This window comes from Procambarus clarkii, chromosome 40 (genome assembly GCF_040958095.1).
Source record: "Procambarus clarkii isolate CNS0578487 chromosome 40, FALCON_Pclarkii_2.0, whole genome shotgun sequence".
Taxonomy (NCBI): Eukaryota; Metazoa; Arthropoda; class Malacostraca; order Decapoda; family Cambaridae; genus Procambarus; species Procambarus clarkii.
The window spans coordinates 35,645,075-35,659,110 of NC_091189.1; the positions used below are offsets into that span (position 1 = coordinate 35,645,075).

At 47.0% G+C, this 14,036-nt stretch overlaps 1 protein-coding gene across 1 annotated transcript in view; it reads right to left on the minus strand.

The window, feature by feature from the left end:
* Positions 1-14,036, minus strand: part of LOC123757792 (metabotropic glutamate receptor 6-like) — a 636,685-nt gene that overhangs the window by 9,424 nt on the left and 613,225 nt on the right. The window lies entirely within an intron of this gene.

A 14,036-nucleotide genomic window follows, 5' to 3' on the forward strand; every position in this document is an offset into this window, starting at 1 on the left:
CCTGATCTGGGCTAGGATTTATCCTGCATTTATGCAATCACTTGCAAAACCTTTACATCATTTTTGAATTATGATTGCAAGCTTATCATTCCTGAATTATGATGAACAGTTTGCGAGCTTGGACACTTCACAACCCGAGGTTGTTATTGTTATAAACACCCTCGAAGGGCTTAGCTCAGAGACGGTTTAATAAATATATAGTAGCAATGATTGACGCAAAGATGAACAGGCTCCGTAAGCAGCTGCGTAAACAATGGATGCATCCTGGCCATGGGCGCCAGGACACTCATCCTCGGAACCACCTCATCATGAGTGATGAGTAAGCCATCACGAGACATGAGTAAGCCATCCAAGCTGACCCATATCCTGGCTCACTCAGTTGTCAACAAGGTTAAGGATATAAAAGAAAGTGATGTGAATTTTACGTCTGCGACTCTGGAATCGAAGATCTCCGTGAGTTATCGGTCAGGTGAGTGAGTTATCGGTCAGGTGAGTGAGTTATCAGTCAGGTGAATACAATGAAACGTACTAAATGCACCGTACTGTGAAAAGTCGCAGTTTTCAAGTATTTATGTATTTGTTTGCAACATTTAGTTGGACCTCTGGAAAGAGAACGGCAAGTCAGTTTACAACTATTAAATAAAATACTGAAAATGTCAATGAAGAGAAGGTTTAGATTCCAAAAGAAGAGAACCGTGGGAGATGACACAGGGAGTGGTGAGCCGTGGGAGATGACACAGGGAGTGGTGAACCGTGGGAGATGACACAGGGAGTGGTGAGCCGTGGAAGATGACACAGGGAGTGGTGAGCCGTGGAAGATGACACAGGGAGTGGTGAGCAGTGGGAGATGACACAGGGGGTGGTGAGCCGTGGGAGATGACACAGGGAGTGGTGAGCCGTGGGAGATGACACAGGGAGTGGTGAGCCGTGGGAGATGACACAGGGAGTGGTGAGCCGTGGGAGATGACACAGTGGGGAGGCGTGGGAGATGACACAGGGGGTTGTGAACCGTGGGAGACACTAGCGCCAGGCCATTACGACTATATAGCACTGGGAAAGGGTCAGGATAAGGATTTAGAGTGAGACCCGGATTGGGGGGAGGGAATGGTGCCCAACCACTTGGGCGGTCGGGGATTGAACGCCGACCTGCACGACGCGAGACCGTCGCTCTACCGTGGAGGGAAAGTCCACGAACAATATGCGGCGCAAAACTTGCAACGTAATGAAATTGAAGCTCAGGTAAAGAAGCAAAATAAATAAACAAGTAAAATAAAGTCCTTTGTGCGGGAAGCTGTTTGGTCATGAGGTCAAAAACATCAGAACAGAAAAATGGATTCACTTAAGAGGAAAAACTTTGGAGCAGGACGGTGGGATCGAACTTTTGTCTTTGGTAACCCCTGACACTCGCCTTAACTCAAGGACTACAGTGTAAGATAAATTTAATATACCCACAGCTATATAGACCATCAACAGCAACATAAGGACTGGAGAGAAGTGATCACCTTGTGATCCGTTAAGTGTTTGGACTCAAGACAATGGTAAGAAGTGATGTGGACTGAGTGGGAGGCTGTTGTGTATATACATAATATCAGAGGAGCTGTACAGTCACAGGAGGATACCATTGGTCACTATGTAATAGGTAGAAATTAGAGGACTAACAGTGAAAATAAGTTCGACCATTTTAAGTCAAATTCCGGGATGCAAATGATGCACGTTTTCCGCTTCAGAGAGAGTCAAAGCAGTTTTGCTAAACATTAAAATGTATATCTGGAGCTACTCTCAGAAAGAGATGAAATAACCAAATGAATTTCAGAGAAGGACCAGGAGAAGTATCAACTAGGGAGAGGAGAGAACACAGCGGTTCCATCCCCCTCAACCTCTGAGGCACGACCTTTTAGTCTCCCTCTCCCGCCATCTCCTCTTAATGCAAACATCTCCATCTCCCCAATCCGGAAGCGCTAAACTCCCTCACACCTGACAAGAGTCTCTTAAAGAGTGTGTCGTCACCCTGATACCCCAGAGCCACCCTGGCTCACTGTCACCTGCTGTGCTGCTCCCGCTCTCATCACCACTACTCCTGCTCTGACACCATCCCCACACATCCCATCCCACCACTCTCTCACCTTAACCCATTTGTCAACTTCTAAACGTAACCCATCTCTCATTTGACAAGTTCTCAGCATAACCCACTTGACATGTTCTCAACATAACCCATCTCTCATTTGACATGTTGCGACAAGAAGTATCGCTGCAAGCAACAGGGTTTTGGACCAAGTTATCACCTCGTGACTGGCCCCAAACATGATAACTAGGGTCGCATAACTGGAAAAGTGCCGCGATGGGTGAAAGGATAACTCCCTGATAGGAAACAGAAGGTAATATTGAGCGCATGAAAGTCGGATTGGTGACAAGCGTGCCTTAGAGATCTGTATTAAGAAACGATCAATTCTTGATTCCTGTCAATATATTGACAGAGAAAACATAACAATCTGTAACCTGGTTTGAGGGCAATGTAAAAATAATGAAGAGCTTAGGAAACGACGATGACTGTTTGAGGCAACAGGGAGATCTAGACGTGCATGGTTGCTTGCCTTTAACCCTGACAAATGCAAGGTAATGAGAGTGAGGGGGATGGGGAGACCCCCAGGAACAGTAGGGCCTTAGACGGAAGCAGCTACAAGAACAGTGAGAGAACAGGATCTGGGAGCCTATATATAACACCGAACCTCTCTCTCTCTCTTGAGGAACACGTTAAATAAGCTTATTTATTAAGGAGTTTCAAGAGTAAATACGGCCAGAAACGGGAGGATTGCAAGTCATTATATTAACTGTAGGGCCAGGGAGCTACAGCTCGATTCTGTATACACAACATGGCGAGTACAACTAGGTGAGTACCTCTGTTATTTCATGCTGTCCCCCTCATAGTCCTCTCATCTCCACCCCGTCACACAGGCCCATCTGCACTCAACTGCTGCTTCTGTCCACCTCACTGTCTGTTACACATCATCCCATTACACACGTCACCCTCCCTCCCTCCCTCCCTCACACCCTCACATGCCTCACACCCTCACATGTCTCACCCCTGCTTGTTGGGATTCTGGGAGTTCTTCTTCTCCCCAATTCCGGCCCGAGGCCAGGATTGACTTGTGAGAGTTTGGTCCAACAGGCTGTTGCTTGCAGCGTCCCGCAGGCCCACCACAGCCCGGTTGGTCCGGCACTTCCTGAAGAAAACTATCTAGGTTTCCCTTGATGTTCACGTCCACCCTCATACATATCAGTCACATACACCATCCCCTTAAATATATTAGACCTTCACATATCACCCACTCATATACATAACTCACATCACTCGCCTCACAGACTTCACTCGCCTTGCAGACATCACTCGCCTCGCAGACCTCACTCGCCTCACAGACCTCACAGACATCACTCGCCTCGCAGACATCACTCGCCTCGCAGACCTCACTCGCCTCACAGACCTCACAGACATCACTCGCCTCGCAGACATCACTCGCCTCGCAGACCTCACTCGCCTCGCAGACCTCACTCGCCTCACAGACCTCACAGACATCACTCGCCTCGCAGACATCACTCGCCTCGCAGACATCACTCGCCTCGCAGACCTCACTCGCCTCACAGACCTCACAGACATCACTCGCCTCGCAGACATCACTCGCCTCGCAGACCTCACTCGCCTCACTACCTCAGACATCACTCGCTTCACAGACATCACTCGCTTCACAGACATCACTCGCTTCACAGACATCACTCGCCTCACATTCATCATATACTTCACCCCTAATAGAGATCACCCCCCACATACATCAGCCCTATATATGCATCAACCCATCGCCCCTCATATATATCGCTCCTCACATATATCATCACCTCGTATATATATCTCCCTCCTCACATTTATCACTTCGTCTCGCATACCACGCCCTCACTGTCATCTACCCTTCCATACATCAGAGACATTAGAAAGTACTTTTTCAGTGTCAGAGTAGTTAGTAAATGGAATACACTAGGCAGTGATGTGGTGGAGGCTGACTCCATACACAGTTTTAGATGTAGATATGATAGCCTAGTAGGCTCAGGAATCTGAACACCAGTTGATTGACAGTTGAGAGGCAGGACCAAAGAGCCAAAGCTCAACCCCTGCAAACACAATTAGGTGAGTACACTCAAACACACGTTAGGTGAGAAGGTGGTGGAGGCCAAGACCGTCAGTAGTTTCAGAGCGTTATATGACAAAGAGTGCTGGTAAGACGGGACACCACGAGCGTAGCTCTCATCCTGTAACTACACTTAGGTAATTACACTTAGGTAATTACACACACACACACACACACACACACACACACACACACACAGTTTCAAGTGTAGATATGATAGAGCCCAATAGGCTCAGGAACCTGTACACCTGTTGATTGCCGGTTGAGAGGCGGGACCAAAGAGCCAGAGCTCAACTCCCGCAAGCAAAATTAGGTGAATTAGGTGAGTACACAAACTTGTTAGCAAGGAAGAGCAGACTAGCAAATATAGAAAAGTTAAAAAAAGTATTCCTTCAGAAGAATATGACAAGAGACGAGAGAAAGAGGGCAGCAGCCATAAGAAGGGAGCGCAGGGAGAGAGAGAGGAATCAGGGAGCCACAACCCTGAGCTCTACAATCCCAGAGGGGAGCAGGGAACACTCCACAAGCAGCTCAACAGAGCAGTGAGAGAAGCGCCTCCCCCAACCTCCACCCAATAGATGCCCTACCTGCCCCAACCCCTGGTGCCCAAGGTGCACACCTTGGGTGCTCTCCCCCCCCCCCCGATCCCCTCTCCTAAGGATCTCTCATCTCCCCCACCCCCCAAGCCCTCCCTAATTCCCCATGCCCTCCCTTTTCCCCCACCCCCAAGCCCTCCATTCCCCCCCCCCCAAACTCTCCGATAACCCCCACCTGCATGAGCCCTCCCTTCTCCACTCTCCTAAGCCCTCCCTTCTTCCTCAACCCATTCAGCACTCCCTTTTCCCCAACCTCACCCCCAAGACCTCCTCCCTGTTATGCCCCCCGAGCCCCCCATTCCTTCCCATCCCTCTAAACCTTCCCTCCTCCCCCCCCCCCCAAGCCTCCCTTCTCCCACACTCCCCAAAGCCTCCCCCTCTCACCCACTCCCCCAAGCTTCCCCCTCTCACCCCCCCCAGGCCTCCCCCATTCCCCCCCAAGCCCTCTTTTCTCCCCAACCCCCTCAAGCCCTCCCCCATACACCTCCCTCCCCATACTGGATCCAACCTGCCCCCGCACACCCCAGATCCCCCATCCCCCCTTCATAGGCCCCCCATCCCAGTCCCTCCCTGTTTCCCTGCTTCAGGGGAAGCAGTAGGATCTGAGAAGGGACAGAAGAGTCAGTTTCAAGGTGATGTACTCGAACATAGATGGGATCACAAGCAAGGCAAGTGAACTAAGGAAAAGAGCACAAGAAGTGAACCCAGATGTAATCGGACTCACAAAAACAAAACTCCCGGGAATCATAACGAATGTAGTGTTTCCCCAGGACCACACTGTAATAAGGAAAGAGAGGGAGGGAGGGAAGGGGAGGAGGTCGAGTGGCCCTACTAATGAAAAGGGAATGGAGTTTCAAGGAGATGGTCATCCTGGGCTGCAAAGGAGTCAGAGACTACGTAACAGGCACCATGACAATGGGAGGACCAAAAGTAATAGTAGCAGTGATACACAACTCTCTACCAAATGACAGAAGACCCAGGCAAGATTATGAAAACAACAACATGGCAGTTAACACTATAATTGAGAAGGCAGTCTCTGCTGCCTTTAGAAATAGATCACATCTGCTCATCATGGGGGACTTCAATCACGGAAGGATAGAATGGGAGAATAAGGAACCGCATGGAGGAGAGGATACATGGAGAGCCAAACTATTAGCGGTGGCGACAAGAAACTTTCTTAGCCAACATGTCAGGGAACCCACTAGGATGAGGGGAAACAATGAACCACCGAGACTCGACCTAGTCTTCACTCTGAACGACTCCGACACAAGGGAAATCAGTTTTGAGGCCCCAGTAGGAATGAGCGACCACAGTGTACTGGTGTTTGAGTATCTTGTTGAAGAAGGATTATTGAACTCGAGAAGGGTTAATGAAAACAAAAGGCTGGCATTCCGTAAGGGTATCTAAGAGGAGATAAGAAGATTCCTAACAGATATAACATGGGAAACAGAGCTTACGGGAAAGACAGCCCAAGACATGATGGACTACGTCACGCAGAAACACGAGGAAGAAGCAAACAAGTATGTTCAAGTCCAAAAGGAAGACAACGAAATGAAGATGATAAACCCATGGTCTAATCAGAGATGTAGGCTAGCTAAGCAGCAAAGTAAAAGGGCATGAAGAAACTATAGGAATAATAGGACACTGGAGAGCAGAGAAAGATACCAGAATGCCAGGAATGAATATGTCAGGATGAGAAGAGAGGCAGAAAGACAATACGAAAATGACATCGCAAGCAAGGCAAAGACTCAGCGTAAATTGCTGCACAGCCACATCAGGAGAAAAACAACAGTAAAGGAACAGGTAATGAGATTAAGGATAGGGGCAGAAGGATTCACTACAAACGACAAGGAAGTGTGTGAGGAACTGAATAAGAAATTCCAGGATGACTTCACCTTAGAGCAAGGAGAAATTACAGAGATAAGAGAGGGAATAGTTAACCAGGAACTACTGGAAGAGTTTGAGATTACCAGTGAGGAAGTAAGGAAGTTGTTACTAGAGTTGGATATGACAAAGGCTATAGGCCCAGATGGAATCTCCCCTTGGATACTAAATGAAAAAGCAGAAGCACTGTGCTTACCACTCTCCATAGTGTATAAGAAATCACTGGCAACAGGGGAACCGCCAGAAATTTGGAAAGCAGCTAATGTAGTACCGATATATAAGGGGATAGACAGGAGGCACTGTACTACAGGCCAATGTCTCTGACCTGCATACCATGCAAGCTGAAGGAGACGATTGTGCTAAGAAAGCTAGTGGAACATCTGGAGCGAAGGAACTTTGTAACACAGCATCAACATGGGTTCAGGAATGGCAAGTCCTGCCTCACAGGGTTAATTGAATTCTACGACCCAGCAAAAAAAATCAGGCAAAAAAGAGAGGGATGGGCAGACTGCATATTTTTGGATTGCCAGAAAGCCTTTGATACAGTACCACACAAGAGGCTAGTGAAAAAACTGGACATGCAGGCTGGAGTGAAAGGGAAGGTACTCCATTGGATAAGGGAGTACCTAAGCAACAGAAGACAACGAGTCACTGTGAGGGGTGAGGTCTCAGATTGGCGAGACATCACAAGTAGAGTCCCGCAGGGATCAGTCCTTGGACCTATACTGTTTCTGGTATATGTAAATGATCTCCCAGAGGGTATAGACTCGTTTCTCTCAATGTTTGCTGATGACGCAAAAATTATGAGGAGGATTGAAACAGAGGATGATAATAGGAGGCTACAAGATGACCTGGAAAGGTTGAATGAATGGTCCAACAAATGGCTGCTCAAGTTCAACTCAAGTAAACGCAAAGTAATGAAACTAGGCGGCGGAAACAGAAGGCCAGACACAGGATACACAATGGGAGATGAAGTACTTAATGAAATGGACAGAGAAAGATCTAGGGGTTGATATCACACCAAGCCTGTCTCCTGAAGCCCACATAAAAAGAAAAACGTCTGCAGCATATGCGAGGCTGGCTAACATTAGAACAGCATGCAGGAACCTGTGTAAGGAATCATTCAGAATCTTGTATACCACATATGTAAGACCAATCCTGGAGTATGCGGCCCCAGCATGGAGCCCGTACCTTGTCAAGCACAAGACGAAGCTGGAAAAATTCAGAGATATAGAGATATGCCTCTAGGCTAGTCTCAGAACTAAGAGGCATGAGTTACGAAGAAAGGTTGCGGGAAATGCACCGCACGAAACTAGAAGACAGAAGAGTAAGGGGAGACATGATCTCTACCTACAAAATTCTCAGAGGAATTGACTGGGTAGATAAAGATAAACTGTTTAACACAGGTGGTACGCGAACAAGGGGACACAGGTGGAAACTGAGTACACAAATGAGCCACAAGGACGTTAGAAAGAACTTTTTAAGTGTCAGAGTAGTTAACAGATGGAATGCATTAGGCAGTGATGTGATGGAGGCTGACTCCATACACAGTTTCAAATGTAGATATGATAGAGCCCAGTAGGCTCAGGAACCTGTACATCAGTTGATTGACAGTTGAGAGGTGGGACAAAAGAGCCAGGGCTCAACCCCTGCAAGCACAATTAGGTGAGTTATTAATTAAGTTATCAATTACACACACAACTCTTTATCTCTCTCCCTCCCTCCCTCCCTCTCTCTATCTCTTCATCTCTCTCTCTCTCTATCTCTTTATCTCTCTCTCTATCTCTTTATCTCTCTCTCTCTCTCTCTCTCTCTCTCTCTCTCTCTCTCTCTCTCTCTCTCCCCCACCCCACTCTGCCCTTCTGACGAATCCTATCACGGCACAACTAGGAACAGGGTCAAGCATGACAGCCAGAAGCAACAGGGGAACAGGGAAAAGTTCAGGCGACGAAATGAAGGAAATGTTCGCCCAGTTTCTGGAGGACATCAAGAGTGAGATGCAGGAAATGAAGAATGAAATAAGCAACCTAAAAAGAGAGCTGACAGCAGCAAAGGAGGAGATTAGAGTCCTCAAAGAGAACAGTATCATTGCTGAGACGCATATAACCACCCAGGGAGGTGGTGGTAATAGTACTTTGGAAGAGAATGCCACATTAAAAGCAACATTTGCAGAAATACTAAAAAAAAAAAACTCTGAAGTAATATCTGCAGTGATGGAGGTAGCCATGAAAGCAGCCACCTCACAGGAAGCGGCACACTCCACTAGCCAGCTGCTGGAAAGGAAAAGAGCAGTGGTAGCTGTGGGTATTAAAGAGCAGGAAGGCTCTAATAGGAAAGAGTGGAATGATAAGGACAAAGCGGCAGTGAATGAAATACTGAAGGCACTAGACATGGAAGGTCCTGAGCATAGCATTGAGAAGGTTTTCAGGTTAGGCTGGTACAAAAAAGACCGAGACCGTGTGTTAAAAATAGTGTTTTCAAACGAGAACACAAAGGACACGATTCTAACAAAGAAAAGCCACCTGCAACATGTGGGAGAATTCAAAAAAGTATTCCTCCAGAGGGACATGACGAGGGAGGAGAGGGCCATGGCGGCAGAAGCAAGGAAGAAGCGCAGGGCGAGAGGGGAAAACCAGGAAACCACAGCTCCCAACACATCACCCCCAGAGGCGAGGGGGGAACCCACAATCAGCTACCCAGTAACACGAGCGGGGAGGGCAACCCCACCACCCTCCTCCTGCATAGAAAACCCCCCTTTCCTTCCAGTCCTCCCATCCCGTTCACCCCATACCCTCCCTGTCCTTCCCCCTTCACTTGACCCCCCACCCCTCATCCCAGTATCCTCTGCAACCCTGGTATCCACCTCACAAATCCTCACACCCATGGCACAGCTTCCTCCACCAGCAGAACATTCACCAAGGAGGAGATTTGAGAAGGGACAGAAGAAAGTGAGCCTCAAGGCAATGTACACTAACATAGATGGTATTACAAATAAGGCAAATGAACTTCGAGAATGGGTACTAGAGAAAAACCCAGACATAATAGCTCTCACAGAAACAAAGCTGACGAAAGCAATAACAAATGCAGTGTTCCCACAGGACTATTATGTTATGAGGAAAGAGAGAGAAGGAAGAGGTGGTGGTGGTGTAGCTCTGCTGGTAAGAAAAGGCTGGGATTTTGAGGAGTTGGTTGTTCAGGGATGTGAAGGTTTCAGTGACTACATATTAGGAACAATAACAACTGGAGGGCAAAAAATTATAGTCGTAGTCATATATATAATCCACCACCAAATGACAGAAGACCCAGACAGGAATATGATAGAAACAATATGGCCACCATTAACATAATAAAGAGAGCAGCTTCTGTTGCTAGCAGGAATGGATCTGGACTACTAATGGAACACTTCAACCATGGGAAGATAGATTGGGAGAACAGAGACCCGCATGGAGGACCAGAAACATGGAGAGCTAAGCTGCTGGACGTGGCAACAAGAAACTTTCTAAGCCAGCACATCAAGGATCCAACAAGAATGAGAGGAGAGGATGAGCCAGCAATGCTTGATCTGATATTTACCCTAAATGAGTGGGATATAAGTGAAGTCAAGATGGAAGCACCCTTGGGAATGAGTGATCACATTGTATTGAACTTTGAGTACCTGGTAGAGCTAGGAATTATCCCCCCCCCCCCCCGAAAAAAAACTAGGAAACAAAAGGCTGGCATACCGAAAGGGAAATTATGAGGAGATGAGAAGCTTCCTAAGGGAAATACCTAGGGACACAGACCTCAGAGCTAAGTCTGTACAAGATATGATGGACTATGTCACCCAAAAGTGTCAGGAGGCAGTAAGTAGATACATCCCGGCCCAAAAGGAAAAATCCGAGTAACAAAAGAAGAATCCATGGTATAATAGGGCATGTATGGAAGCAAAGGTACTGAACAAAAGGGCGTGGAGGAACTTCCGGAATAACAGAACACCAGAAAGCAGAGAGAGATACCAGAGAACTAGGAATGAGTACGTCAGGGTGAGAAGAGAAGCAGAGAAAAGTTATGAAAATGATATAGCAAACAAAGCCAAGACCGAACCAAAGCTACTCCACAGTCACATCAGAAGGAAAACAACAGTGAAAGAACAGGTAGGGAAACTTAGAACAGGTGAGGACAGGTTTACAGAGAATGACAAAGAGGAGTGTGATGAACTCAACAAGAGGTTCCAAGAGGTCTTCACAACAGAACAAGGTGAGGTCACTGTGCTAAGAGAAAGGGACGTAAACCAGGCGGCATAGGAAGAGTTTGAAATTACGAGAGAGGAGGTCAAGAGACACCTGCTGGATCTGGATGTTAGAAAGGCTGTTGGTCCAGACGGGATCTCGCCATGGGCACTGAAAGAGTGTGCAGAGGCACTTTGCCACTCTCCATAGTGTATAGTAGGTCACTGGAGACCTACCAGAAATATGGAAGACGGCGAATGTGGTCCCAATATACAAAAAGGGCGACAGGCAAGAAGCACTGAACTACAGGCCAGTATCCTTGACTTGTATACCATGCAAGGTGATGGAGAAGATCGTGAGAAAAAACCTGGTAGCACATCTGGAGAGAAGGGACTTCGTGACAAATCAACAACATGGGTTCAGGGAGGGTAAATCTTGCCTGACGGGCTTAATAGAATTCTATGACCAGGTGACACAGATTAAGCAAGAAAGAGAGGGCTGGGCGGACTGCATTTTCTTGGATTGTCGGAAAGCCTTTGACACAGTACCGCATAAGAGGCTGGTACATAAGCTGGAGAGACAGGCAGGTGTAGCTGGTAAGGTGCTCCAGTGGATAAGGGAGTACCTAAGCAATAGGAAGCAGAGAGTTACGGTGAGGGGTGAGACCTCCGATTGGCGTGAAGTCACCAGTGGAGTCCCACAGGGCTCTGTACTCGGTCCTATCTTGTTTCTGATATATGTAAATGATCTCCCGGAGGGTATAGATTCATTTCTCGCAATGTTTGCGGACGATGCCAAAATTATGAGAAGGATTAGGACAGAAGAGGACTGTTTGAGGCTTCAAGAAGACCTAGACAAATTGAAGGAATGGTCGAACAAGTGGTTGTTAGAGTTCAACCCAACCAAATGTAATGTAATGAAGATAGGTGTAGGGAGCAGGAGGCCAAATACAAGGTATCTATTGGGAGAGGAAATCCTTCAGGAGTCAGAGAAAGAAAAAGACTTGGGAGTTGATATCACGCCAGACCTGTCTCCTGCAGCACATATCAAGAGGATAACATCATCGGCATATGCCAGGCTGGCCAACATACGAACGGCATTCAGAAATTTGTGTAAAGAAACATTCACAACTGTGTATACCATGTATGTCAGGCCAATTCTGGAGTATGCAGCCCCAGCATGGTGTCCATATCTAGTGAAGGATAAGACTAAACTGGAAAAGGTTCAAAGATTTGCCCCCAGACTAGTATCCGAGCTGAGAGGTATGAGCTACGAGGAGAGACTGCGGGAATTGAACCTCACTTCACTGGAAGACAGAAGAGTTAGGGGGGACATGATCACTACATTCAAGATTCTCAAGGGAATTGATAGGGTAGATAAAGACAGGCTATTTAACACACGGGGCACACGCACAAGGGGACACAGGTGGAAACTGAGCGCCCAAATGAGCCACAGGGATATTAGAAAGAACTTTTTTAGTGTCAGAGTGGTTGACAAATGGAATGCATTAGGAAGTGATGTGGTGGAGGCTGACTCCATACACAGTTTCAAGTGTAGATATGATAGAGCCCAATAGGCTCAGGAACCTGTACACCTGTTGATTGACAGTTGAGAGGCGGGACCAAAGAGCCAGAGCTCAACCCGCGCAAGCACAACTAGGTGAGTACACACACACACACACACACACACACACACACACACACACACACACACACACACACACACACACACACACACACACACACACATACACATACACATACACACACACATACACACACACATACACACATACACACACATACACACACACACACACATACACACACACTCACACTCACACACACACTCACACACACACTCACACACACACACACACACACACACACACACACACACACACACACACACACATACACACACACATACACACATACACACACACATATACACACACACACACACGCGCGCGCACACAAGTCTGCTAGAAAAGAATATACTGGGAGAGAAGAAAAGTTCAAGGCAAGACGGAAGACACGGCCGGGTGTCCGCTGACCGGGACATGAATAAAAAAGAAAGAGGAAGCTATGAGAAATAGAAATGTAAAGCCAAGGGAAATTGAAAGGGGGTAGGAAATGGATTTGGGGGAGATCATGAAGCGAGACCATGTCAGGATTATCGCCTCAGCAAAAAGTGAGTCCAATCACTCTGACGAAAGATCCTAGGGGAACGATTGCATGTGACTAGACGAACAAGCATAAAAGTCATCCTCCGGATTAGAATTAGCTCGATGGGAGAACCTAGCAGCCGGGGAGGAAAGAAAGTTGCCCATGAGAAGTAAAAAATAAAAATTGGAACACAAATGCAGATGGCATCACAAATAAAAAGAGTTGAGTTGCAAGAAATGGTGACAGATATGCATCTTTATATCACTGTGGACTGGTCAACAAAGGATCCTCACAGGGAAGATGAAAGAGAGGGCATGACTTGCGGACACAGCTGACCAACACTTCCTGTGGCAGCATATCAAGGAGACGACACCAGAAAGTGGTGATCTACCAGCTACCTTAGACCTGTTGTTGACCCAAAATGAAGAGGCTGTAGAGAACTTAATATATGAGGTGCCGCTGGGAACCAGTAACACCGTTATCGTGTTTGATTACTTTCTAGAAATGAAAGAATTAGAAACATGACAAAGAGTAGGAGAGAATCCAGAACTGCTGACAACAGAAGGGTGAGCTCATTTGCAGGATGTTCAACTAAAGAGTAAAATGGAAGGAAAATCAAAATAAAACGATGGAACTCATTACACAGAAATGGAAAGAAGCAACGGCACAGCTCATACCTCTCAGGAGGGAAGTGGACGACAGAGGTTCAACCCCATGGGTCAACGGTGTAAGAAGACACAAAAGGCATGATAAAGATATTGCGGCAAATAAGAATAGAAGGCATTAAAGAGGGCCTGGAATGAGTACACATGAATCGGCGAGCAGCAGAGAAGCAATTTAAGATTGACATTGCAACAAAGAGCCGAATTAAGCTCTTGCACAGTCACATAACGATGAAAATTAAACTATGCTTGTAGACTCAGGTGACAAGGAGAAACGCTTGGAGAATGACAGAAGTGTGTGAAGAACTTAATAAGAGGTTCCAGGAGGTCTTCGAAAAAGAAC